This window comes from Salvelinus alpinus, chromosome 20, assembly GCF_045679555.1.
Source record: "Salvelinus alpinus chromosome 20, SLU_Salpinus.1, whole genome shotgun sequence".
Classification (NCBI taxonomy): domain Eukaryota; kingdom Metazoa; phylum Chordata; class Actinopteri; order Salmoniformes; family Salmonidae; genus Salvelinus; species Salvelinus alpinus.
Window position 1 is genome coordinate 27,518,924 of NC_092105.1, and position 26,608 is coordinate 27,545,531.

At 45.9% G+C, this 26,608-nt stretch overlaps 1 pseudogene; it reads left to right on the plus strand.

Annotated features, from left to right (window-relative positions):
- Positions 1-26,608, plus strand: part of LOC139547097 (ceramide kinase-like protein) — an 81,323-nt pseudogene that overhangs the window by 25,933 nt on the left and 28,782 nt on the right.

The window sequence follows — 26,608 nt, forward strand, 5'->3', positions numbered from 1 at the left end:
ATCATGGAAGACAGTAAGTAAGTTAGATGAGTAGGAGAGAAAGAGAGCATGAACAGTATGTTAGATGTAAGTAAGTTAGTGTGAAAATAGTGTGTGAATGAGCATGTGTTATGTGGGAGAGCATATAATAGGGAGTGTGTGTGTGTGGGCTCTCATCACCGTGGGAGAGCGGTAGTGTGTGTATATCTGTCTCCTCTCTCTCTGCGGAGAATGAAACAGAGAGAAGCAGATGCTGTCCTCCGTAACAAAGGTATCACAGCCGTATCACTTTCACTGGAGGGAGTACCAGTCCTGTCTTAGTGTATTCCCCCCCACAGACTGGACCCTTCTGTCTGTCTTTCTGACCGCATCTGTCTGTCTGTCTGACTTTAACTGTCTGTGTATCTGTCTTTCTCTCTGTCTGTCTGTCTGACCGCGTCTGTCTGCCTGTCTATCTGACTTAAAACTGTCTGTGTATCTGTCTGTCTGTCTTTTTTGGGGGGCCTTGTCTGTCTGATTCACCAGACCCCACACTAGAGGTGTTATCAGTCAGTGTTGAAGCACAGAACACGTGTCGCTGTCTGACACATACACACCACATTTATAAAAGAAAACACACCAGCAATATAACACACAGGATTATCACCTACAGTGAAAACACACCAGCAATATAACACACAGGATTATCACCTACAGTGAAAACACACCAGCAATATAACACACAGGATTATCACCTACAGTGAAAACACACCAGCAATATAAACAGAGGATTATCACCTACAGTGAAAACACACCAGCAATATAAACAGAGGATTATCACCTACAGTGAAAACACACCAGCAATATAAACAGAGGATTATCACCTACAGTGAAAACACACCAGCAATATAAACAGAGGATTATCACCTACAGTGAAAACACACCAGCAATATAAACAGAGGATTATCACCTACAGTGAAAACACATATGCTGCTATGCATCTTTTCACTGTACTTAAAGTATGTTATTTTTTGTAATATTTTGGTTTATAATGTACTTAGTGCTAATACATATTCATAAAGTTCATAATGGTACCTTTTGTGTTAGTAACCAGACACATTCCCGTTAGTCTTTTTGAATTATCTAAGGATTTCCAAATACAGTATTTGTTTATTTTTTGTATTCATATTTTTTTTATTAACCCAAATCACATGCAGATAACGATTTCTATTATATTAACAACACATTTATTATATTCACAACACAGTTGTTATATTCACAACACAGTTATTATATTCACAACACAGTTATTATATTCACAACACAGTTATTATATTCACAACACAGTTATTATAGTCACAACACAGTTATTATATTCACAACACAGTTGTTATATTCACAACAATTATTATAGTCACAACACAGTTATTATATTCACAACACAGTTATTATAGTCACAACACAGTTATTATAGTCACAACACAGTTATTATAGTCACAACACAGTTGTTATAGTCACAACACAGTTATTATAGTCACAACACAGTTGTTATATTCACAACAATTATTATATTCACAATTTATATCCAGTTGTTAATGTACTGTGAATAAATCCTGGGGTATTTTTGAAATCAGCCTACATCTACATCTCTCTGTGGGTGAATTGGATTATGAAAAATAATACAGACTGGACACACACAGCCTAAATAATCCCAAATATCTAGTCAATTTATCCAGCACGGAGGGAGGATTGGGTTTGGTTGGGGGCAGAGCACATATGGAGGAAGGGATGTGTGTGTGTGTTGGCGCCAGATCCAGAGCCTCAGCACGGTGATCCCCCTGCTTGAGGGGGTAAATCTGGAGATGGCCGGGTGGGGAAGGGACTCGGTGGGGTTTCGTGCAGGGACTGGGCTGGGGGCTCCCCCACCGCTAATGCGTTCTAATGCCAGCTCCTGACACAGCGCCAGATGCTCCTGTTTGGCAAGGCATCTGAGGATCTGAAGAAAGGTCTGGGGTGTTGGGTTCGCCACCCGTATGCCATACGCCCAGGAGAAGGAGCACAAGATATGAACAATATGGGGACCAGACGAGTCCAGCCTACACGACTCAGTACTAAGTTAGCCTGGTCCCAGATCTGTTTGTGCTGTTTGGCCAACTCCTATGGTCATTGGCATGTGGCTTGTGTCTTGACAATTACCATAGGAGTTGACAAGACAGCACAAACAGATCTAGGAACCAGGCTAGTTCTCCATATCTTGTATGCCGTCTTTTAATTCCCTGCCTCTCCTGGGCCTTCCAGATCATCCAGGATCCAGCCCCTTAGAGACCCTACGAGGCTCTGACCTTCCCCAAACCCAGATTCCCCGCCCTGGATTCAGCCAGGAGGATCATGGCCCCCTCACCAGCCAGGCAGCCAGCCAGTGAATCAGTCAGCCAGGGATTTTCAGCAGGGAAAAAATAAGACATCTGTTCCTAAAGGATTAGCAAATATTCTGTGCTCTTCTGAAAGCCTGTCTGTGTCCGAGTATTGTCATTGGACCAATCACTGAGCTGCATATGTGCATTACATCTCTCTCTCTCTCTCTCTCTCTCTCTCTCTCTCTCTCTCTCTCTCTCTCTCTCTCTCTGCCTCGTGAACACTCACCCTCCCAGTGTTTTTGAACTCATTAAATGGGAGATTAGCAGCTCACAGCCAAATGAAAAAGAACAGGGACAACACAACATTGGTATACCAGGGCTGAGGCTGAGTAATTGGCCTCAGCTATAATAGCCATAGGTTAAGTCCAAATGGCTCCCTCTTCCCTATAAAGTACACTACTTTTGACAAGGGCCCTATGGGACCTGCTCAAAAGGAGTGTGCTATATAGGGGATAGGGTGCCATTTGGGACTTTACCATATTTCCCATCATATCCCCATTGTGATCTTTAGCCCACCAGAGGGGAGAAGGCTCTCAGTCTTCCCGGTAGGACAGAAGCTTTATTTTCCAATAGGAATCACTGAGAAACCTGACCTCAGCTCCAGGTAATTTACTGGTGATTATGGGAAAAGTAGTCCCTTGTGACTTGTGGCTGTCTCCAGGGGTAGAGAGAAGCCCTTAGCAGGTCTCAACAGATGCTCTGGTGACTGAATCTCGACCACAGCCACAGGAGCCACACGTCCTCTCCTCCTGGTTCTCTCTGTCTGCACTTAGTGGTGGTCAGAGACAGATGTAGGCACTGTGTTGGGCGACATTCGTGTGTGTGTGTGTGTGTGTGTGTGTGTGTGTGTGTGTGTGTGTGTGTGTGTGTGTGTGTGTGTGTGTGTGTGTGTGTGTGTGTGTGTGTGTGTGTGTGTGTGTGTGTGTGTGTGTGTGTGTGTGTGTGTGTGTGTGCGTGCGTGCGTGCGTGCGTGCGTGTTGGGTGACATTAGGCTAGCCTTATGGTCCTCAGAGGTAACACAGTATTAAACCCATGAGTCAGAGACCGAAGACATCATCATCGGATGCAAACTTGATGATCTCATGTTGTTTTCCACAAGTCCACAACATGGACAACATCACTCTCTAATTGCACATACAGTAACTTGTCAATATTCAGTCAATGTAGCACCATCATTGGTTATGTCACCCAAGCTCCCACGATTGACCAGTTTTCCATGTCATGTTAGCAACATGTAAGCTAACTCATATACACTTTATATTTTTTTTTTTCCAATAGGAATCACTGAGAAACCTGACCTCAGCTCCAGGTAATTTAATCTCATTGCAACTCCCCTCCAAGTCTCCGACCACTACCTTGTATCCTTTTCCCTCTCGCTCTCATCCAACACTTCCCACACTGCCCCTACTCGGATGGTATCGCGCCGTCCCAACCTTCGCTCTCTCTCCCCCGCTACTCTCTCCTCTTCCATCCTATCATCTCTTCCCTCTGCTCAAACCTTCTCCAACCTATCTCCTGATTCTGCCTCCTCAACCCTCCTCTCCTCCCTTTCTGCATCCTTTGACTCTCTATGTCCCCTATCCTCCAGGCCGGCTCGGTCCTCCCCTCCTGCTCCGTGGCTCGACGACTCATTGCGAGCTCACAGAACAGGGCTCCGGGCAGCCGAGCGGAAATGGAGGAAAACTCGCCTCCCTGCGGACCTGGCATCCTTTCACTCCCTCCTCTCTACATTCTCCTCTTCTGTCTCTGCTGCTAAAGCCAATTTCTACCACTCTAAATTCCAAGCATCTGCCTCTAACCCTAGGAAGCTCTTTGCCACCTTCTCCTCCCTCCTGAATCCTCCTCCCCCTCCTCCCCCTCCTCCCTCTCTGCTGATGACTTCGTCAACCATTTTGAAAAGAAGGTCGACGACATCCGATCCTCGTTTGCTAAGTCAAACGACACCGCTGGTTCTGCTCACACTGCCCTACCCTGTGCTTTGACCTCTTTCTCCCCTCTCTCTCCAGATGAAATCTCGCGTCTTGTGACGGCCGGCCGCCCAACAACCTGCCCGCTTGACCCTATCCCCTCCTCTCTTCTCCAGACCATTTCCGGAGACCTTCTCCCTTACCTCACCTCGCTCATCAACTCATCCTTGACCGCTGGCTACGTCCCTTCCGTCTTCAAGAGAGCGAGAGTTGCACCCCTTCTGAAAAAACCTACACTCGATCCCTCCGATGTCAACAACTACAGACCAGTATCCCTTCTTTCTTTTCTCTCCAAAACTCTTGAACGTGCCGTCCTTGGCCAGCTCTCCTGCTATCTCTCTCAGAATGACCTTCTTGATCCAAATCAGTCAGGTTTCAAGACTAGTCATTCAACTGAGACTGCTCTTCTCTGTGTCACGGAGGCGCTCCGCACTGCTAAAGCTAACTCTCTCTCCTCTGCTCTCATCCTTCTAGACCTATCGGCTGCCTTTGATACTGTGAACCATCAGATCCTCCTCTCCACCCTCTCCGAGCTGGGCATCTCCGGCGCGGCCCACGCTTGGATTGCGTCCTACCTGACAGGTCGCTCCTACCAGGTGGCGTGGCGAGAATCTGTCTCCGCACCACGTGCTCTCACCACTGGTGTCCCCCAGGGCTCTGTTCTAGGCCCTCTCCTATTCTCGCTATACACCAAGTCACTTGGCTCTGTCATATCCTCACATGGTCTCTCCTATCATTGCTATGCAGACGACACACACTTAATCTTCTCCTTTCCCCCCTCTGATAACCAGGTGGTGAATCGCATCTCTGCATGTCTGGCAGACATATCAGTGTGGATGACGGATCACCACCTCAAGCTGAACCTCGGCAAGACGGAGCTGCTCTTCCTCCCGGGGAAGGACTGCCCGTTCCATGATCTCGCCATCACGGTTGACAACTCCATTGTGTCCTCCTCCCAGAGTGCTAAGAACCTTGGCGTGATCCTGGACAACACCCTGTCGTTCTCAACTAACATCAAGGCGGTGACCCGTTCCTGTAGGTTCATGCTCTACAACATTCGCAGAGTACGACCCTGCCTCACGCAGGAAGCGGCGCAGGTCCTAATCCAGGCACTTGTCATCTCCCGTCTGGATTACTGCAACTCGCTGTTGGCTGGGCTCCCTGCCTGTGCCATTAAACCCCTACAACTCATCCAGAACGCCGCAGCCCGTCTGGTGTTCAACTTTCCCAAGTTCTCTCACGTCACCCCGCTCCTCCGCTCTCTCCACTGGCTTCCAGTTGAAGCTCGCATCCGCTACAAGACCATGGTGCTTGCCTACGGAGCTGTGAGGGGAACGGCACCTCCGTACCTTCAGGCTCTGATCAGGCCCTACACCCAAACAAGGGCACTGCGTTCATCCACCTCTGGCCTGCTCGCCTCCCTACCTCTGAGGAAGTACAGTTCCCGCTCAGCCCAGTCAAAACTGTTCGCTGCTCTGGCACCCCAATGGTGGAACAAACTCCCTCACGACGCCAGGTCAGCGGAGTCAATCACCACCTTCCGGAGACACCTGAAACCCCACCTCTTTAAGGAATACCTAGGATAGGATAAAGTAATCCTTCTAACCCCCCCCCCCCCTTAAAAGAGTTAGATGCACTATTGTAAAGTGGTTGTTCCACTGGATATCATAAGGTGAATGCACCAATTTGTAAGTCGCTCTGGATAAGAGCGTCTGCTAAATGACTTAAATGTAAATGTAAATGTAATATTTTTAAGGCTGATTCTGAGGAGCTAAACGAACAATTGAAAAACATAGCTTGCAAGTCTCATTCATCTAGCAGGAACTAGGTGGTAAATGTACCTGTTGGTGTATTTTTTGGTGTACTGAAGTGACCCAATAAATAAATGTTTCTGTTGTGTGTACACGTGCGTGTACATGAGATACCCAGTGTTGATGGTAAACATTTCCTAGCGGGGAGAGAGAGGACTTAGTTAAACCCTGATTGAAGAGAGAGATCCCTCCCCAGCCTGGCTACCCAGCCTGGTTACCCAGCCTGCCGTGTTGCTATGGTACATAATCCTCTGTAAATTCTGAAGCCTGTAGGAAAGCTCTACTGACGACTGAACTGAAACATAATATTCTGGATTGTATGGAGACTCATGTTGGTTTCATGTTGTTTTAGAAAGGAGAAGGCCAACAAGATTTACAGTTACCTATGGTTACCTGTGGTTACTTACAGTGTAATGCATTAGTTACTTAGATACTGTACCTAAGAATGAAATGTTACTATAATGCTATACTCCACTATATGGTTTACTTAACAATAATAGCTATAATGCACAATCTAGTGTTCGTGTTGCCAATTACCTAATAAATAGACCTAGCTGTAAGACCGATATATGGCTCAAAGTGCCTCTTTCGATATGATATGAAAAGCAGAGTGTTTTGTGTATCTGTCTGTGTCGGACAAAGTGTGGCTTAGTGTGTGTCTGTAGTCCCCTCCCCTCTGTGAGACTGGGGGCTGTGTGAAGTTAGCTGGGGGATGATGAGAAACTCCCATGGCCCCCTCTTAGCCTCCTTAACTTCCCCTGTTCCTCCCCCCAGTCCCCCTAGCCTTCCCCTGGCCTCCTAACCCTCCTGAGCCTCCTGGGCTGAGCCTCCTGATCCAACCCCCTGGCCTACCCTGGTCCTCCTGAGCCCCAGCCACAGCCCCAACTCAGTCAGCAGTGACAGCATCCTTCCTGCACCTGCTCCCAGTACCACTGGCCTACGAGCCCAGTGGGAGTGGGAGAGGATAGAGAGACAGGAGAGGTATAGGGGGAGGGTAGAGCGAAGTGGAGTGCAGGGCAGGAAGGCCCAGTAAGGCTGGAGATGTGATCCTGCTCTCCAGCCTCATCTGTCTATCCTCTGGAGCAGTGGTTCCCAAACGTTTTATAGTCCCGTACCCCTTCAAACATTCAACCTCCAGCTGCTTACTCCCTCTAGCACCAGGGTCAGCGCACTCTCAAATGTTGTTTTTTGTCATCATTGTAAGCCTGCGACACACACACACTATACAATACATTTATTAAACACAAGAATGAGTGTGAGTTTTTGTCACAACCCGGCTCATGGGGTACAAAATCTTATTTGTTCATTGACAATTGTGAATAACTCACCACAGGTTAATTTTGTATTTGTATTAATTACGGATCCCCATTAGCTGCTGCCAAAGCAGCAGCTACTCTTCCTGGGGTCCAGCTAAATTAAGGCAGTTTATACAATTTTAAAAACATTACAATACATTCACACATTTCACAACACACATGTGTTCTCTCAGGCCCCTACTCCACCCCTACCATATATTTACCGCAAACCCAACACCTCTCATCACCCCGAGAACACCATCCCCACAGTGAAGCATGGTGGTGGCAGCATCATGCCGTGGGGATGTTTTTCATCGACAGGGTCTGGGAAACGGGTCAGAATTGGAGGAATGATGGATGGCGCTAAATACAGGGAAATTCTTGAGGGAAACCTGTTTTAGTCTTCCAGAGATTTGAGACTGGGATGGAGGTTCACCTTCCAGCAGGACAATGACCCTAAGCATACTGTTAAAGCAACACTTGAGTGGTTTAAGGGGAAACATTTAAATGTCTTGGAATTGACTAATCAAGCCCAGACCTCAATCCAATTGAGAATCTGTGGTATGACTTAAAGATTGCTGTACACCAGCGGAACCCATCTAACTTGAAGGAGCTGGAGCAGTTTTGCCTTGAAGAATGGGCAAAAATCCCAGTGGCTAGATGTGCCAAGCTTATAGAGACATACCCCAAGAGACTTGCAGCTGTAATTGCTGCAAAAGGTGTCTAACAAAGTATTGACTTTGGGGGGGTGAATATTTATGCACGCTCAAGTTCTGTTTGTCTTATTTCTTGTTTGTTTCACAATCAAAACATATTTTGCATCTTCAAAGTGGTAGGCATGCTGGGTAAATCAAATGATACAAATCCCCAAAAATCTATTTTAATTCCAGGTTGTAAGGCAACAAAATAGGAAAAATGCCAAGGGGGTGAATACTTTCGCAAGCCACTGTATATAGTACTGTGTGCATCCCATAGTCTGTTCTGGACTTGGGGACTGTGAAGAGACCTCTTGTGGCATGTCATGTGGGGTATGCATGGGTGTCCGAGCTGTGTTCCAGTAGTTTACACAGACAGCTCGGTGTATTCAACATGTGTAACGGCAGATTTCCTCCTCTTCGTCTGAAGAGGAGGTGTAGCAGGGATCGGACCAAGACGCAGCGTAGTTAGTGTCCATGTTTTAATAATAAACAACTGAACAAGACACAATACAAAATAACAAAAGTGAATCTAACCGAAACAGTCCTATCTGGTGCAATGAACACAAAGACAGAAGACAACCACCCACAAACCCCAACACAAAACAGGCTACCTAAATATGGTTCCCAATCAGAGACAATGACAAACACCTGCCTCTGATTGAGAACCATATTAGGCCAAACAACAAACCAAACATAGAAACACAACATATAGATAACCCACCCAACTCACGCCCTGACCACACTAAAACAAAGACCAAACAGAGGAAAATAAAGGTCAGAACGTGAGAACATGTCAATACCTCTCATAAATAAAAGTAGTGATGAAGTCAATCTCTCCTCCACTTTCAACCAGGAGAAATTGACATGCATATTATTAATGTTGGCTGTCCTTTTTGTGGCACCTGACCACACGACTGAACAGTAGTCACGGTGCGACAAAACTAGGGCCTGTAGGACCTGCCTTGTTGATAGTGTTGTTAAGAAGGCAGAGCATTGCTTTGTTATAGACAGACTTCTCCCCATCTTAGCTACTACTGCATCAATATGTTTTGACCATGACAGTTTACAATCTAGGGTTACTCCAAGCAGTTTAGTGATCTCAACTTGCTCAATTTCCACATTATTTATTACAAGATGTAGTTGATGTTTAGGGTTTAGTGAGTGTTTTGTTCCAAATACAATGCTCTTAGTTTGAGAATATTTAGGGCTAACTTATTCCTTGCCACCCACTCTGAAACTAACTGCAGCTCTTTGAGTGTTGCAGTCATTTGAGTCGCTGTAGTAGCTGACATGTATAGTGTTGAGTCATCCACAGACACTCTGGCTTTACCAAAAGTTAGTGGCATGTCATTGAAAAAAGCAAGGGGCCTAAACAGCTATGCTGGGGAATTCCTGAGGCTTCCATTAAAGGACACCCTCTGTGTTCTGTTAGACAAGTAACTCTTTCTCCACATTATAGCAGGGGGTGTAAAGCCGTAACACATATGTTTTTCCAGCAGCAGACTATGATCAATAATGTCAAAACCGGGGGCCTCCCGGGTGGCGCAGTGGTCTAGGGCACTGCATCGCAGTGCTAGCTGCGCCACCAGAGTCTCAGAGACCGGGAGGTCCGTGGGGCGACACACAATTGGCCTAGCGTCGTCCGGGTTAGGGAGGGTTTGGCCGGTAGGGATATCCTTGTCTCATCGCGCTCCAGCGACTCCTGTGGCGGGCCGGGCGCAGTGCGCGCTAACCAAGGGGGCCAGGTACACAGTGTTTCCTCCGACACATTGGTGCGGCTGGCTTCCGGGTTGGAGGTGCGCTGTGTTAAGAAGCAGTGCGGCTTGGTTGGGTTGTGCTTCGGAGGACGCATGGCTTTCGACCTTCGTCTCTCCCGAGCCCGTATGGGAGTTGTAGCGATGAGACAAGATAGTAATTACTAGCGATTGGATACCACGAAAATTGGGGAGAAAAGGGGATAAAATTTAAACAAAAGAAAGAAAGAAATAAATAATGTCAAAAGCAGCACTGAAATCTAACAAGACAGCCCCCGCAATCATTTTATCATCAATTTCTCTCAGCCAATCAGTCATTTGTGTAATTGCTGTGCTTGTTGAGTGTCCTTCCCTATAAGCATGCTGAAATTATGTTGTCAATTTGTTAACTGTAAAATAGCATTGTATCTAGTCAAGCACAATTCTTTCCAGAAGTTTAGTAAGGGTTGGTAACAGGCTGATTGGTCGGCTATTTGAGCCAGTAAAGAAGGCTTTACTATTCTTGGGTAGCAGAATGACTTTAGCTTCCCTCCAGGCCTGAGGGCACATGCTCTCTAGTAGGCTTCAATTGAAGATGTGGCAAAATCGTCTGCTATTATCCTCAGTAATTTTCCATCCAGATTGTCATTGTTGATAGCCAACTATAATTTTCTCACCTCTTCCATACTGACTTTAAGGAATTCAAAAATACAATTCTTGTCTTTCATAATTTGGTCCGATATACTTGGATGTGTAGTGTCAGCGTTTGTTGCTGGCATGTCATTCCTAAATTTGCTTGTCTTGCCAATGAAAAAGTAATTAAAGTAGTTTGCAATATCCATAGGCTTTGTGATGATTGAGCCATCTGAGTCAATGACTGAAGGAGCCGAGTTGGCTTTTTTCCCCCATAATTTAATTTAAGTTGCCCCAAAGCTTTTTACTATCATTCGACTTTGTTTCATAGTGTAGTTTCTTTTTCTTTAGTTTAGTCACATGATTTCTTAATTTGTAGTACGTTTGCCAATCAGTTGGACAGCCAGACTTAATTGCCATTCCTTTCGCCTCATCCCTCTTAACCATACCATTTTTTAATTCCTCATCAATCCAAGTATCATGACACAAGGCGAGACCCAGATGCAGGCACAGGAGGCAGATGGTTGGAGTCTTAAAATGTTTAATATTCCAAAAGGAGTAGGCAAGAGAATGGTCGTGGACAGGCTAAAGGTCAAAACCAGATCAGAGTCCAGGAGGTACAGAGTGGCAGAAAGGCTCGTGGTCAAGGCAGGCAGAATGGTCAAACAGGCGGGTACAGAGTCCAGAACAGGCAAGGGTCAAAACCGGGAGGTCTAGAAAAAAGAGAATAGCAAAGCCAGGAGTACGGGAAAAACACTGGTTGACTTGGAACATACAAGACGAACTGAGACAGAGAGACAGGAAACACAGGGATAAATACACTGGGCAAAATAAGCGACACCTGGAGTGGGTGGAGACAATAACGAGAACAGGTGAAACTGATCAGGGTGTGACACCAAGGGGATTTAACAGTTTTTACAGTCATTTTCTTAATGGGTGTGTGCTTATTAGTAACTGGAATGAGTAGTTTCATAAATGCGTCAAGTGGAGCGTCTGGTACCTCCTCATTACACAACACAGACCAGCAAATATTATTTACATCATCAACATATGAATCACTACAAAACTTCTTGTATGACCTCTTATACACTATATTAGGCCCAGCCTTTGGAACTTTGGTTTTCCTAGATATGGCTATTATGTTGTGATCACTACATCCTATGGATTTGGATACTGCTTTAAAGCAAATATCTGCAGCGCTAGTAAAGATGTGATCAATACATGCTGATGATTTAATTCCTGTGTTGTTTGTAACTACCCTGGTAGGTTGACTGACAACCTGATCCAGGTTGCAGGCATTGGTTACAGTTTGAAGTTTTTTACTGAGTGGGTAGCTTGATGATAGCCAGTCAATATTTTAATCACTCAAAAAATATACTTTTCTGTTGATATCACATACATTATCAAGCATTTCACACATATTATCCAGATACTGACTGTTGGCACTTGGTGGTCTATAGCATCTTCCCACAAAAATGGGCTTTAGGTGAGGCAGATGAACTTAAATCATTTTCCACACACAGTCTGTGCCTGTATTTAGTTTTCATGCTAGTGAGAGCCGAGAATCCACTATCACATATGCATGTGGTTGCAAAGGGCACCAGTGTCTTAACAGCGCGAGTTGCCAAGGCAGGATACTGAGTGCAGCCCAATCCAGAAATCTAACAGTGGCTTCTGATTAAATTACATTTTCACAGAACCGCTTGTTGCAATTTCGATGAGGCTCTCTTGTTCAGATATCGGTAAGTGGACTGGAGGCAGGGCATGAAAGGGATAATGAATCCAGTTGTTTGTGTCATCCGTTTCGGGAAAGTACCTGCATAATTGCGAACCCAACTCACTCAGGTGCTTCGCTATATCACATTTGACATTGTCCGTAAGCTTAAGTTAATTTGCACACAAAAAAATCACACAATGATGGAAAGACCTGTGTGTTGTCCTTGTTAATGCAGACAGAGAAGAGCTCCAACTTCTTAATCATAGCCTCAATTTTGTCCTGTAAATTGAATATAGTTGCGGAGATTCCCTGTAATCCTAGATTCACATCATTCAGGTGAGAAAAAACATCACTGAGATAGGCCAGTCGTGTGAGAAACTCGTCATCATGCAAGCTGTCAGACAAGTGAAAATGATGGTCAGTAAATAAAACTTTAAGCTCGTCTCCCTTGATAACCAGCGCACTTCTGTATGTTGTAAAAGCATTACATGGTCGCTGCCCATATCATTGCATAGTGCAGAAAATACACGAGAGTTCAGGGGCCTTGCTTTAACAAACGTAATCATTTTCACAGTAGTGTCCAAGACGTATTTCTAGCTGTCAGGCATTCCCTTGGCAGCAAGAGCCTCTCGTGGATGCTGCAGTGTACCCAAGTGGGGTCGGGAGCAACTGCTTGCACGCGCGTTACCACTCCTCTATGTCTCCCTGTCATGGCTTTTGCGCCATCAGTACAGATACCAACATGAGCAGCAGCTACGTTTGGTTACATACGGACCGTAAGTGGAATACCCGCGAGAGAGTAACGGTTAATGTGACTGGATGTACATTTTTTGACTAGGCTACCTGTATTTGACATTGTGTTGTTATTTCGCTGAACACTAGATGGTTTAGTTTTATTTTTGGCAGTGATACGAGGCTACTCAGGCGAGAAGAAAAACTGTATAGCCAAATGTACTGTATATCCCCGTTGGAAAATATAAATGGACTGTTTGAATTTATTGTTTTTATTTATTTTATTTTTTAATGTGAATCACATTTTTATTTGGCGTACCCCCGACGGCATTGCGCGTTCCCCAGTTTGGGAATACCTGCTCTAGAGAGACTGGAGAAAGCACATCTCCAGGCCTGCTGTACCTTCCTGAGCTCCTCTCCCGGTCCCCCGTGACACCATTGCTCCCTGGGACCCGGACGTTGGTCCCCTCTGTCTGCACATCCTCCTTGATCGTTGCTCGTTCCCTTCCTTTTGAACATGTGACCCCGGATGCCCCTGAAACCCAAGAGATCACAATGAAATGTCAGAATGGATAGCTGGGTGGCTGGCAGAGGGCCGGGGGTCCGGGCTCGGAGTGGGGCTCTGTCTGAGCAGAGCCAGGGCTGGCAGGCTGAGGCTCAGTCTGGGGCTCAGGGGGCATAGGGCTCATTTGCGTGTCGAGGTCAGGACCTTCAGGGACCAACCACCAGGGAGCCAGTGGATTAGAGTAATGAGGGGGATAATGGAGACAATGATGGGGATGAGAGGTTCAGCATGATGCCTCTCCCCATCGATTCCTGGGACTCCACCAGGCTCCAGGAAAGCCAGGAAGGAACACTCCCTAATTCTGCCTAGTTCTGATCCAGTGTGGAAGCTCAGTAGCTCAGCGGCTGGGTGCTTAGTGGAGGGCAGGGTGGAGAACAGACAGAGAGAGGGCGGGGGGAGCTCAGAGAGAGAGAGAGAGGGCAGAGGGAAGAGAGAGAGAGGGCAGGGTGAAGAGAGGGAGAGGGCAGGGGGAAGTGAGGGAGAGAGCAGGGGGAATAGAGAGAGAGGGCAGGGTGAAGAGAGGGAGAGGTCAGGGGGGAGAGAGGGTGAGGGTTGAGGGAAGGGGAGAGAGTTAGACAGAGAGTCATGACTCCCCCCTATCTCCCTCAGCTCAAACTCTCTAGCTGTAGTTCAGGCTGTGTAAGCGAGAGCTTCAAACCTACTGACCTTTAGAAGTAGAGCGGACTCAACTCACTCTTTGTTCAGCTAATTTTATAGCAAGTGCCTCAGACAAAAGCACAATACACAGTGATAAAACTGATCATGCCTGGTAGGGATGGCTGCTTTTACTGACTAACAGCTTGACCTGGACTGGAAATCATAGTGAAGCAGAAATGTACCTGTTTGTTTGCCCTTTTTAATTCTGTTGTCCTCTGCTTCTGTTTTTGCTGTCTCTTTTTGGTGTCTACACCAGGACTTTGTGATATAAAATGGCTTTATAAATACATTTGATTGATTGATTATCCCCTTGTCTTCTTGCAGGCCAGAACAGGCCCAAGTCCCTGAAGGTGTTTGTGAACCCTACCAGCCATAAGAAAGAGGCCTATCAGATCTACAGAGACTATGTTGCACCACTGTTTCAGCTAGCAGACATCAAGGCTGATGTCACCAGTAAGTGTCCCATGAGAGTGTGTGCGTGTGCGTGTGTGTATAGCAGCAGCTGTACTACTCTGGTGAGTCTAAAGTGCGTCTCACACTTAATAACAGCAGCAGTGTCTCCTCTCCTTACTGAGTAACCTGACCCATGGGAGGGGCTATGCCCATCTGTTCTCCTCCTCCCCCTCTCCTCCTCTCCCCCTGCTCCTCCCCCTCCTCCTCATCCTGTTCCTCCCCTCCCCCTCTCCTCTTCCTCCTGTTCCTCCTCCCCTCCTTCTCCTCCTGTTCCTCCTTCTCCTCCCCCTCCTCCTCTCTTCCTCCTCCTGTTCCTCCTCCTCCCCCATTTCCTCACCTCCTCTTCCTGTGCCTGTGCCTGCTCCTCCTCCCCCTCCCCCTACTCCTTTCCTCCTCCTCCTGTCTGTGTATTGTGTACGTGCTTGTGTAAGTGCTTGTGTAAGTGTGTACATGCTTGTGTGTGTGTGTGTGTACTCTAATGAATGCAACTATCTGATTCCAGAGACTTCTAAAAGCCAACTGTAATAGAATCTGGTTGTGTCCCAAATTGCACAATATTCACTATACAGTGCAATACTTTTGACCAGGGCCCATAGGGTTCATAGAGCTCTGGTCAAAAGTAGTGCACTATGCAGGCAATAGGGTCCCATTTGGGACGCAGACCTTCTTTCCTGAGACTGTGTTCTCCCTGTGGGGAGGGCAGGGGATGAGTGGTCGACGAGGAGCCATTAAAACATACTTTACCTAATATAAATTAAATATCTCATTCTGGGCCCCGGCTGGAAGCTGGGAGCTGTTCTGGAGTCTACAATACACTGCAGCGGCAGTTGGGACCAACTGGGTTTGATGATGTTATAATTTCTGTTATTGATGATGTTATTACTTCAATGAGTTGTGATGGTGACAAATGTGTCCGCAATTTACTTTAACAAGTGAATGATAATGTCATTTGGACAATATAATGACAGTTAGGTAGAAACAGAGAGAAAACATGTTTTTGTAAGCATATAGTTGTAATATTTAGAATAATAGTTGCATAGAATATCTAATGCATGACTAATCATTGAATTTATGTGAATTTATGTATATGGGCCATTTCTTCTGGATTAAAAAGCATCTCTGCAGAGTCACTGTTTTTACTGTATGTACACAACATACATCAACATCATCTTGATATGACAACACAACTACAGTACTGGTACCAGGGAAGCAACATTCCCGCAGATCATTTCTGGCTAAAGTGTATTTCTTTCCGGATAGCAGGATATGTTCAAGTCCCTGTTTTTGCTGTACACTGAGTGTACAAAACATTAAGAACACCTTCCTAATGTTGAGTTGCACCCCCCAACCTTTTATGCCTTCAGAACTGCCTCTATTCGTCAGGGCATGGACTCTACAAGGTGTCAAAAGCATTCCACAGGGATGCTGGCCCATGTTGACTCCAATGCGTCCCACAGTTGTGTCAAGTTAGCTAGATGTCCTTTGGGTGGTGGACAGCTGTTGATACACACAGGAAACTGTTGAGCATGAAAAACACAGCAGCTTTGCAGTTCTAAACAGAAACCTGTGTGCCTGGCACCTACTACCATACCCTGTTCAAATGCACTTAAATATTTTGTCTTGCCCGTTCACTCTCTGAGTGGCACACATACACAATCCATGTCTCAATTGTCTCAAGGCTGAAAATTCTATCTTTATCCTGTTTCCTCCCCTTCATCTACACTGATTGAGGTGGATTTAACAAGTAACATCAATAAGGGTTCATTCACCTGGGTGTTTTGTACACTCAGTGTATATGTCCACCTAACATTTCCATGTAACAATACAACTGGTACCAGAGACATAGACCAGGAATGAAATATCCATGTGGTTCTTCAGATAGATTTAAAAAAATTAATTTTTAAAAATGTAACCTTTATTTAATTAACACTGCCTTGTTCAGTGGCAGAACGACATATTTTTACCTTGTCAGCTCGGGGATTCGATCCAGCAACCTTTCGGTTACTGGCCCGACACTCTAACCAATATGATACACATTCTCACACAACAAATCCTCATCTGCAAGTGTCACATCCGTCATGGTGGAGCCTGTGATGGTTGTGTGTGTGCAAGGGTGTGTGTGTGTGTGTGTGATGGGTGGGTACAGCTGGGACTAACCTGCTCCAACGGAGAGGAGGTGCCCCAGAAATGCTAAGTGGGGCAAGGCCATGTAACGCCATCTGTGGTATAGAACCCCGTTCCCCCATATTCCTTGGCATCTTCCTTTGTGGGTGTGTGTGTCGGGTGGGGGATGAGGTGGGGGGTGATTGTATCTGTGTGTGTGTTAAGGACAGCGATGCAGAGTGACAGTTACCTAGTCTCTGGAGAACTGGGTGGGGATACGGGTGCTCCTCTCCCTGGCGTGCCACCCGCCATCCTTCCTGTCTCCCCCACACCCCCACTTTGGATATGCCCACATCCCAAATTGCCAATGTATCAACTCGCTCCAGTGCTGTTGTACATCATAGTAGTCTCACTGTGTCCCTCGGATGTCCTTCCCCCCCGAAAGTTTGACCTCTTTCTGCCTGAAAAAAAACAGATTTAGGATTTAGAATAACACACCAACTACACGTTATTACAAAATAATGAACGTCAGTGTTGCAAAGGATTTAAAATATCCACACCAGCTACACATGTTATAACAAAATAATGAACACGAGTAGTGGCGTTACTGACCTTGTTTTGCATAAGTGAGAGAAGCATTAACACTCTGGAGGCAGCCTCTTTGCATTGCTTCTCTTTTCTTCATACAAAATGCAAACAGCATGCAAGTATAAATTGTACTTTACCACCATCCCCATATGTTCATCAGCCATGTGCCAAATGAACATTGGATAGGGATACTAAAAGCCATGTTTTTGTGCCAGCCCAGCCCTCTGATTTCACCTTTCATTCATTAACACATTTATTTATGTTCTCTTGTCTTTCTCTCTTCACAGTCACTGAAAGAAAAGGGGCACGCTTTATCCATTCTGTGCAGAATCTAATTGAATGAAGATGATGGGTAGGTTTGCTTGCCACACTATCTGTTAGATGGTCCATATAAATCCTCTCCATAAAATATCAGACAGAAAGAAAACCAACCAATACACTGATCTGAGCCAGTGCTCCCAGTACGGGAATGCAGCTGCAGCAGACTGATACATCTAATCTCATCTAAGGCAATTAATAAAGCCAATCACTTTATTCATTTTTTTTATTCAGGGGTTAGGTAGGTAAACAAAAACACCACATTGATATGGAGTTGAGTAATCAGCATGGTGAGATTCCAATTAATACAATTAATAAGTTATTATACTGGGCTGTGATGTGAGGGTGGAGGGATGAGGGTGGAGGGATGAGGATGGAGGGATGAGGGATGAGGATGAAGGGATGAGGGTGGAGGGATGAGGGATGAGGATGAAGGGATGAGGGTGGAGGGATGAGGGTGGAGGAATGGGGATGGAGGGATGAGGGTGGAGGGATGGGGATGGAGGGATGGGGATGGATGATGGCACAGAGTCAAAGTCAGATGAGGAAGTAATCCCATGTCTGTGGTACGGTCTGTTTTGTTTATCCTCTTAAGGTGGCATTTACAGTAGCTGTAATAAAAAAGCAGAGTACGAGAGAGATAGAAGGAGAGAGAGAGATAGAAGGAGAGCAAGAGAGGAAAGGAGAGAGAGAGTAGAGAGAGAGACGGTGAGGGAAGGGAGAGTCCAGGTTTTAAAAAATTAGTGATAATACTATGATTAGAACAGTGTGCCGGGGGACCAAGTCGACCCAGCCGAGGCAGTCTCCTTTATAGGAGTGTGTGGGTGTGTGTCCTCTCCAGTGTGGGCGCGGCAGGTGGCACTTTAATTACTTGTTCTGGAAGCAGTGATGAAGTACCTCCCATCCAGCAGACTGCTGGTGCGTGTGCGTGTGTGTGTGTGCGTTCTCTCCCTGTCTGTGTGTGTGCATGTGTGTGAGTGTGTTTTTACACCACACTGCCACACCATAGCTCCCATGTGTCTGCATTATAGTCACAATTAGATCCTCTTAGGTAGCTCCGGACTCCTGTTAAACCTGGATTGCTGCATTGGTGTCGCTCAGCAGATCAGCACAGACTAGTCTACACCACAACCTCACCCTTAGGAGGGGTAGGGGAGAGAAGGGTAGGGGGCAGGGTGGGGAAGGAGGAGGAGGAGGAGGAGGGAGGTAGAGGCAGGAAGAAGATGTAGGGGTGGGAGGTAGACAGGGGTGGGAGGTAGGCAGTGGTGGGAGGTAAGCAGGGGTGGGAGGTAGGCAGGAGAGGGAGAACGGAAAGACAGAGGGATGTCTGGCTCGTGCTCTGCTAGGCAGGTCTGATATGAGGGACAGATGGAGCAGGTGTGAAGAGTGACTGGTGGAAAAGCTGAGCTCATGATCCTTCTGTCCTGCTCTCACAACCTCATTACTGTGGCCCACATATATTAGACACATTACAACACGTATACACAACCATAACCATAACAAATGTGTATTGTGTTGTAATGTTGTAATGTTTGGATTTATGGTTGACGTTAAGAGTCAGACATATGTTATGCTCCTCTTATCAAAATTAAATATTCTGTTTGCATCGCAAAATCACTGGGTAAGTCCCTGAAGATTCAAGCTAAGCTACTTAACCCAACATAGCCTTGTTCGGTTGTTTGCGGAACAGGATCATATTTAAGCAGGGAAGCTGTGGTATTACTAATACAAGTGTCATGTAATGTCTAATTGATTTGCAATATCCCTCAAACTATTCAGAGACAGGGTTCATAACATGCACTTCAATCAGAGTCAGAACCTGATTGTGCAGGATTCACACAAGGCTTATTTCATACAACATTTGTAAGTTATTAAATGTCCGTCTCTATGGAGCTCTTTTTTACTTTGGTTAGAAAGGAATTGTGTCTGGAAGACGTACGGTATATTCCCCATAGAGGATGAGGTTTTCTAGAGTAGTGCGCTTAAGGAGAGGCTTTCTGTGTGGAAGACATATTCCCAATAGAGTATGTGGTGTTATAGATTCAGGGTTCTTCGCAATGGTCTGATTCTAGATCATCTACTCTTTGTCTTGTCAACACCAGCTTAATTAACCCCAGAAGACTGAGAAGTGGTGCGAAGGCATAAAACGCTAATCACGTATGTCTTCATTAATAGATCATAACTCATTAATCTCTGCTTTTAAGGACAAAAGTATATTTTTTACTACTGTTTTTCCAGGAAGTCATGCAGGGTGTGACAGCGTGACAGCCTCAGTCCCTGTTACATGGGTTGTGACCCAAATGGCACACTATTTTCTTTAAAGTCACTACTTTTGACCAGGTCCCGTAAGGCTCTGGTTGAAAGTAGTGCACTATAAATGGAATAGGGTGCCATTTGGGACACAACCATGGAATCGTGGTGTATGTAACACAATAGGAATGTCAGACACTACTGTAGGCTGTTGCGATGTGTGTAATTATTTCCAGATCTCACATTAGTGTTAATTATCAGCTCCTCAAATTAAAACATTGTATTAACCAGAGCTTTACTGCCTTTTACAGATTTTATTACTGCCTTCCTGCTTGGGGGGATAGGAGTTGAGGGGTAGTTTAGTGGAGAGCCTGTGTTCTTTAATAGAGGGATGTATTGCCAGTGTATAACCAAGCAATGACAGAACATTAGGCAGAGCGTAGAGGAGAATGAAATGTCATTAGACATCTTTGGAACACGATGCAGAACTTGAGGTCAATGCCTGGCGCCTATCTAATGCCTCAGGTATATAATCTGTATATAACCTGAGTTTGTCATACACTGTGAGGTGGGCCTCATCAGCTCAGCATTTGACAGACAAATTCCTTGCTGCTGATGTAACGGTGTTCCTCCTCCTCTTCATACGAAGAGGAGGAGTAGTGATTCGACCAAGGCGCAGCGTTGTGATATGACATGATATTTATTTAAACAAGACGAAAACAAACTATACTTGACTAACTAACAAAACAATAAACGATGTAGACTGACCTGAACGTAAGAACTTACATGTAACTCGAAGAACGCACGAACAGGAAAAATGACTACATAAAACGAAACGAACAAACAAACCGAAAACAGTCCCGTATGGTGCAACATAGACACAGACACAGGAGACAACCACCCACAACAAACAGTGTGAAAACACCTACCTTAATATGACTCTCAATCAGAGGAAATGACAACCACCTGCCTCTAATTGAGAGCCATATCAGGTCACCCTTTAAACCAACATAGAAACAGAAAACATAGACTGCCCACCCAAACTCACGTCCTGACCAACTAACACATACAAAACTAACAGAAAACAGGTCAGGAACGTGACATAACCCCCCCCTCAAGGTGCGAACTCCGGGCGCACCAGCACAAAGTCTAAGGGAGGGTCTGGGTGGGCATCTGACCACGGTGGTGGCTCAGGCTCTGGGCGAGGTCCCCACCCCACCATAGTCAATCCCAGCTTACGTCTCCCCCTTAGAATGACCACCCTCATCTTACACCCACTTAATTTTAATGGTAACCTTAATATAAGGGGCAGCACCGGGACAAGGGGCAGCACCGGGATAAGGTAGCTCAGGACAGAGATATAGCACAGGACAGAGAGGTAGGTCAGGATAGAGAGGTAGCTCAGGATAGAGGGGCAACTCCGGACTGAAGGGCAGCTCCGGACAGAGAGACAGCTCTGGACTGAGGGGCAGTTCTGGATAAATGTCCGCTCTGGGCTGAGGGGCAGCTCATGACTGGCTGACGGCTCTGGACGCTCATAGCTGGCTGACGGCTCTGGACGCTCATGGCTGGCTGACGGCTCTGGACGCTCATGGCTGGCTGACGGCTCTGGACGCTCATGGCTGGCTGACGGCTCTGGACGCTCATGGCTGGCTGACGGCTCTGGACGCTCATGGCTCGCTGACGGCTCTGGCAGATCCTGTCTGGTTAGCTGCTCTGGCAGATCCTGTCTGGTTGGCGGCTCTGGCAGATCCTGTCTGGTTGGCGGCTCTGGCAGATCCTGTCTGGTTGGCGGCTCTGGCAGATCCTGTCTGGTTGGCGGCTCTGGCAGATCCTGTCTGGTTGGCGGCTCTGGCAGATCCTGACTGACGAATGGCTCTAGCGGCTCCTGACTGACTAACGGCTCTGACGGCTCGGGACAGATGGGCGGCTCTAATGGCTCGGGACAGACGGATGGCTCAGACGGCGCTGGGGAGACGGATGGCTCAGACGGCGCTGGGAGACGGATGGCTCAGACGGCGCTGAGGAGACGGATGGCTCAGACGGCGCTGAGGAGACGGATGGCTCAGATGGCGCTGAGGAGACGGATGGCTCAGATGGCGCTGCGGAGACGGATGGCTCAGATGGCACTGCGGAGACGGATGGCTCTGGCTGATCCTGTCTGGCGGAAGGCTTTGGCTGCTCCTGTCTGGCGGAAGGCTCTAGCGGCTCCTGTCTGGCGGAAGGCTCTAGCGGCTCCTGTCTGGCGGAAGGCTCTGTAGGCTCATGGCAGACGGGCGGCTTTGCAGGCTCATGGCAGACGGGCGGCTTTGAAGGCTCAATACAGACGGGCAGTTCATGCGGCGCTGGGCAGACGGCAGACTCTGGCCGGCTGAGACGCACTGTAGGCCTGGTACGTGGTGCCGGAACTGGAGGCACCGGACTGGAGACACGCACTTCAAGCCTAGTGCGGGGAGCAGGGACAGGGCACACTGACCTCTCGAAGCGCACTATAGGCCTGGTGCGTGGTACCGGCACTGGTGGCACCGGGCTGAGTGCACGCACATCAGGACGAGTACGGGGAGAAGGAACAGTGCGTACAGGGCTCTGGAGACGCACAGGAGGCTTAGTGCGTGGTGCCGAAACTGGAGGCACTGGGCTGGAGACACGCACCATAGGGAGAGTGCGTGGAGGAGGAACAGGGCTCTGAAAACGCACTGGAAGCCTGGTGCGTGGTGTAGGCACTGGTGGTACTGGGCTGGGGCGGGGAGGTAGCGCCGGAAATACCGGACCGTGCAAGCGTACTGGCTCCCTTGAGCATTGAGCCTGCCCAACCTTACCTGGTTGAATGCTCCCCGTCGCCCGACCAGTGCGGGGAGGTGGAATAACCCGCACCGGGCTATGTAGGCGAACCGGAGACACTATGCGTAAGGCTAGTGCCATGTAAGCCGGCCCGAGGAGACGTACTGGTGGCCAGATATGTAGGGCCGGCTTCTAATCATGTTTTCAGTGAGTGAAACATATAAACACTGAAGCTAATAATCAATTCAAGGAATCCTAGAATTATGACCACATTTAGTGCTGACATTTATGTACAAATGGCTTTGTTTTGTTACCACTGCTAGGTAAACTACAGCTCAATATCAAAACCTTAGTAACAGGCATGTCATCCAATGGGAGTGGCCAATAAAATACTATAATACAATTTTACACAATATAATCACCCTTTAATTACAACTATCCATGGATTGGAGGCTAAACTAATATTTTTAGCAACGGTAATATAAGGTATTGTTCAAAAGCATTTCTGAAATTAACTGTAATAAGCTTTCATCAGTGTACATGTATTAGTAATGTGCTTATAGGAGCTTAATAGGCTCAGGCTTACAGATTTTAACAAATTCCTGGAAAATGCTGCATCCATGACATAATCTGACTATTCAATACATTTAATGGGAATTATCATTTCAATTAATTGAAATGGATTCGACTTATATAATAAACAGGTCTAGGTCAACCAGCGCTGTAATAGTGATGAGTGTAGAGAGTAGGCCTGTGTGTGTGTGTGTGTGTGTGTGTGTGTGTGTGTGTGTGTGTGTGTGTGTGTGTGTGTGTGTGTGTGTGTGTGTGTGTGTGTGTGTGTGTGTGTGTGTGTGTGTGTGTGTGTGTGTGTGTGTGTGTGGTGGTGTGTGTGTGTGGTTGTGTGTGTGTGTGTGTCTGTATCTGTGTGTGTGTGCGTTCTTGTATGTGTATGCACATGTCTGTCTGGCCCTGACCTGTATTACAGACATGTTCGCTGTTTAGTCAGGTGATTAATATGATTGATTTATCTTGCTATGTCAGTATGTCATGTTTACCTCAGCTATGTAGTCTGAGAGGAGGAAATCCTTACTCGGGCATTTACCCTGAGCTGCATTGAAGTTCACTGTTTCATGCTCTGTGTGTGTGTGTAACATTGTATTTTATCCTTCAGGGTGGTGTGTGTCAGCGTCGACAACTCGTGGCCGATTTATGCGTGTGCTGTATCTCATACATGTGTGTTTTCTCCAGGGTTGTGGCTGTCGGTGGGGACGGCTCGGTGGCCGAGGTGGCCCATGGGTTGTTGCTGCAGGCCCAGATGGAGTCAGGCAGGTACACAGACTCCATGTTCACGCCTGCCCAAGCACCACTTCCTCTAGGGCTAATACCAGCAGGTGAAGAGCAAGGGTGGCGGCGCACACACACGACAACAAACACGCACACACACACGCACATGCGCAAGCACACACGCATGCACACACACACACTCCAGCAGGTGAGGAGCAAGGATGGCTTGACCTCTCTGTTCTGCAGCTGTTCTCAATCCTCACCCAATATTTAGAACAGCTTATCTCCGGGTGATGAGATGACCATGTAGTTCATGAAGTGTACATCCGCTAATAGAACACCATATTGGTTTGAATGGTTTTAGCTTGTATGCTGTTACACACCATCAGTCCATAAAGGTCATATGGTTATAAATGTTTTCTTGAAGCATAGCAGAGGCTTCTCAAATTTGAGCATTGTGAAATTGTGTTAATAGAGCAAAGTGATTTCTTAGCCAATCAAAACATTTTTTTTTTAACTAGGCAAGTCAGTTAAGAGCAAAATCTTATTTACAATGACGGCCTAGGAACAGTGGGTTAACTGCCTTGTTCAGGGGCAGAACGACAGATTTTTACCTTGTCAGCTCAGGGATTCGATCTAGCAACCTTTTGGTTACTGGCTCAATGCTCTAACCCCTAGGATACCTGCCACCCCATGATTCAGGAACATGTAATTGACAAACATCACAATATTGTCCAATGTCAATGACATTTCCAAAGAGGGAGTTATTTACTTCTCCATTGAAAACAAACTGGTCGTTCAAGCAAGTGTATCATTTTCAACTTGGTTGAATTGCAATTTGGTTTGATTGCACTGGGAGCTAATTGCTTTGTATTTGAGACGGAACCACAATTATACAGCATTCTATTCCACTTTAAAATTGTGAAAATGTGCTGTCCATCAACCATTGAACATGCATGTGGCTCAGACATTGGCTGAGTGTATGCCTCATGCAGTAGATGATGGTTATAGAGCAGGCAGGTCACCCTGTGATACAAGTCAGTATTCGTCATCCATCCATGTTTGAGGACGTCGGGAGATGACGTGGAAACCGGCCACTAGGGTTTTGGTTTTGCTAGGGTGTTGTGGACGGGGATGGTAGATCGTGTAAGCATCTGATTCCAAAGGTTGCATGTTCGAATCCAGCGATATAAAGTTGTTTTTGATATTTTGGTTTTAAGCCTATCCAGAACCTAAGAAACTAGTCGTACCCCTTGACTTATTCCACATTTTGTTGTGTTACAGCCTGAATTCAAAATGGATCAAATATTTTTTTTCCTCACACATCAACCCACAATACCCCATAATAAAAAAATGAAAACATGTTTTTAACATTTTTTGCAAATGTATTGAAAGTGAATTACAGAAATATGTCATAAGTATTCACACCCCCAAGTCAATACTTTGTAGAAGCACCTTTGGTAGCGATTACAGCTGTGAGTCTTTCTGGGTAAGTCTAAGAGCTTTCCACACCTGGATTGTGTAACATTTGCCCAACAATCTTTTAAAAATTCTTCAAGCTTTGTCAAGTTGGTTGTTGATCATTGCTAGACAACCGTTGTCAGGTCTTACCATTGATTTTCAAGCAGATTTAAGTCAAAACTGTAACTCGGCCACTAATGTATTATTTTTTTTACACTTTTTTTTTTTTTTTACACCAATAGGTTATTTGCTAGGCATTGGAAAACCTCCCTGGTCTTTGTGGTTGAATCTGTGTTTGAAATTCACTGCGGGACTGAGGGACCTTACAGGTAATTGTATGTGTGGGGTAAAGAGATGAGGTCGTCATAAATAAATCATGTTAAACATTATTAATGCACACAGAGTGAGTCCATGCAACGTATTATGTGACTTCTTAAGCAAATTCTTACTCCTGAACTTTTTTAGGCTTGCCATAGCAAACGGGTTGAATACTCATTGACTCAAGATATTTCAGCTTTTATTTTGCAATTCATTTGGAAAAATTTGAAAAAACATATTTCCACGTTGACATTATGGGGTATTGTGTGTAGGTTGGGGACAAAAAAAATCAAAATTTTATCTATTTTAAATTCAGAATGTAACACCACAAAATGTGGAAAAAGTCAAGGGGTGTGAATACTTCTGAAGCCACTTTATGTGACAAAACAAGGAAGTATAGTGTAGAGAATCATTGTACCATCTAAACCGCTGTGAAATATATTTTCCATAACCCCAAATATTGTATTTTCAGCTGTTTGAAGTTAGTGTACAAAACCGAAAGTAAAAGAGGCAAAAAATAAAACATACAATAGCGCACATAAAATAGATCTACCGCTTCTTACACTTGCTTTCAATGAGAATGACAGATCTATAACTCACATTTCTATGTGAGTTTGGTCGGGTCGCCCAAAAAGTTACGTATTGCAACTTTAAACACTTTGAAATTTGACGTTTGCAACAACTTCGAAATTTGACATTTAAGAAACATGGATGAACGTCTAATTCTGATGTGAGACTGTGAGAGCTTGTAGTATAGAGAGCTCATCACTCCAATAATTTGTGGAATAAACCCTCATAGCCACACATACACTCACACATCATGAGTGACCCTACACACCACAGCCGGCAGCGAGGGTATCAACAACGCT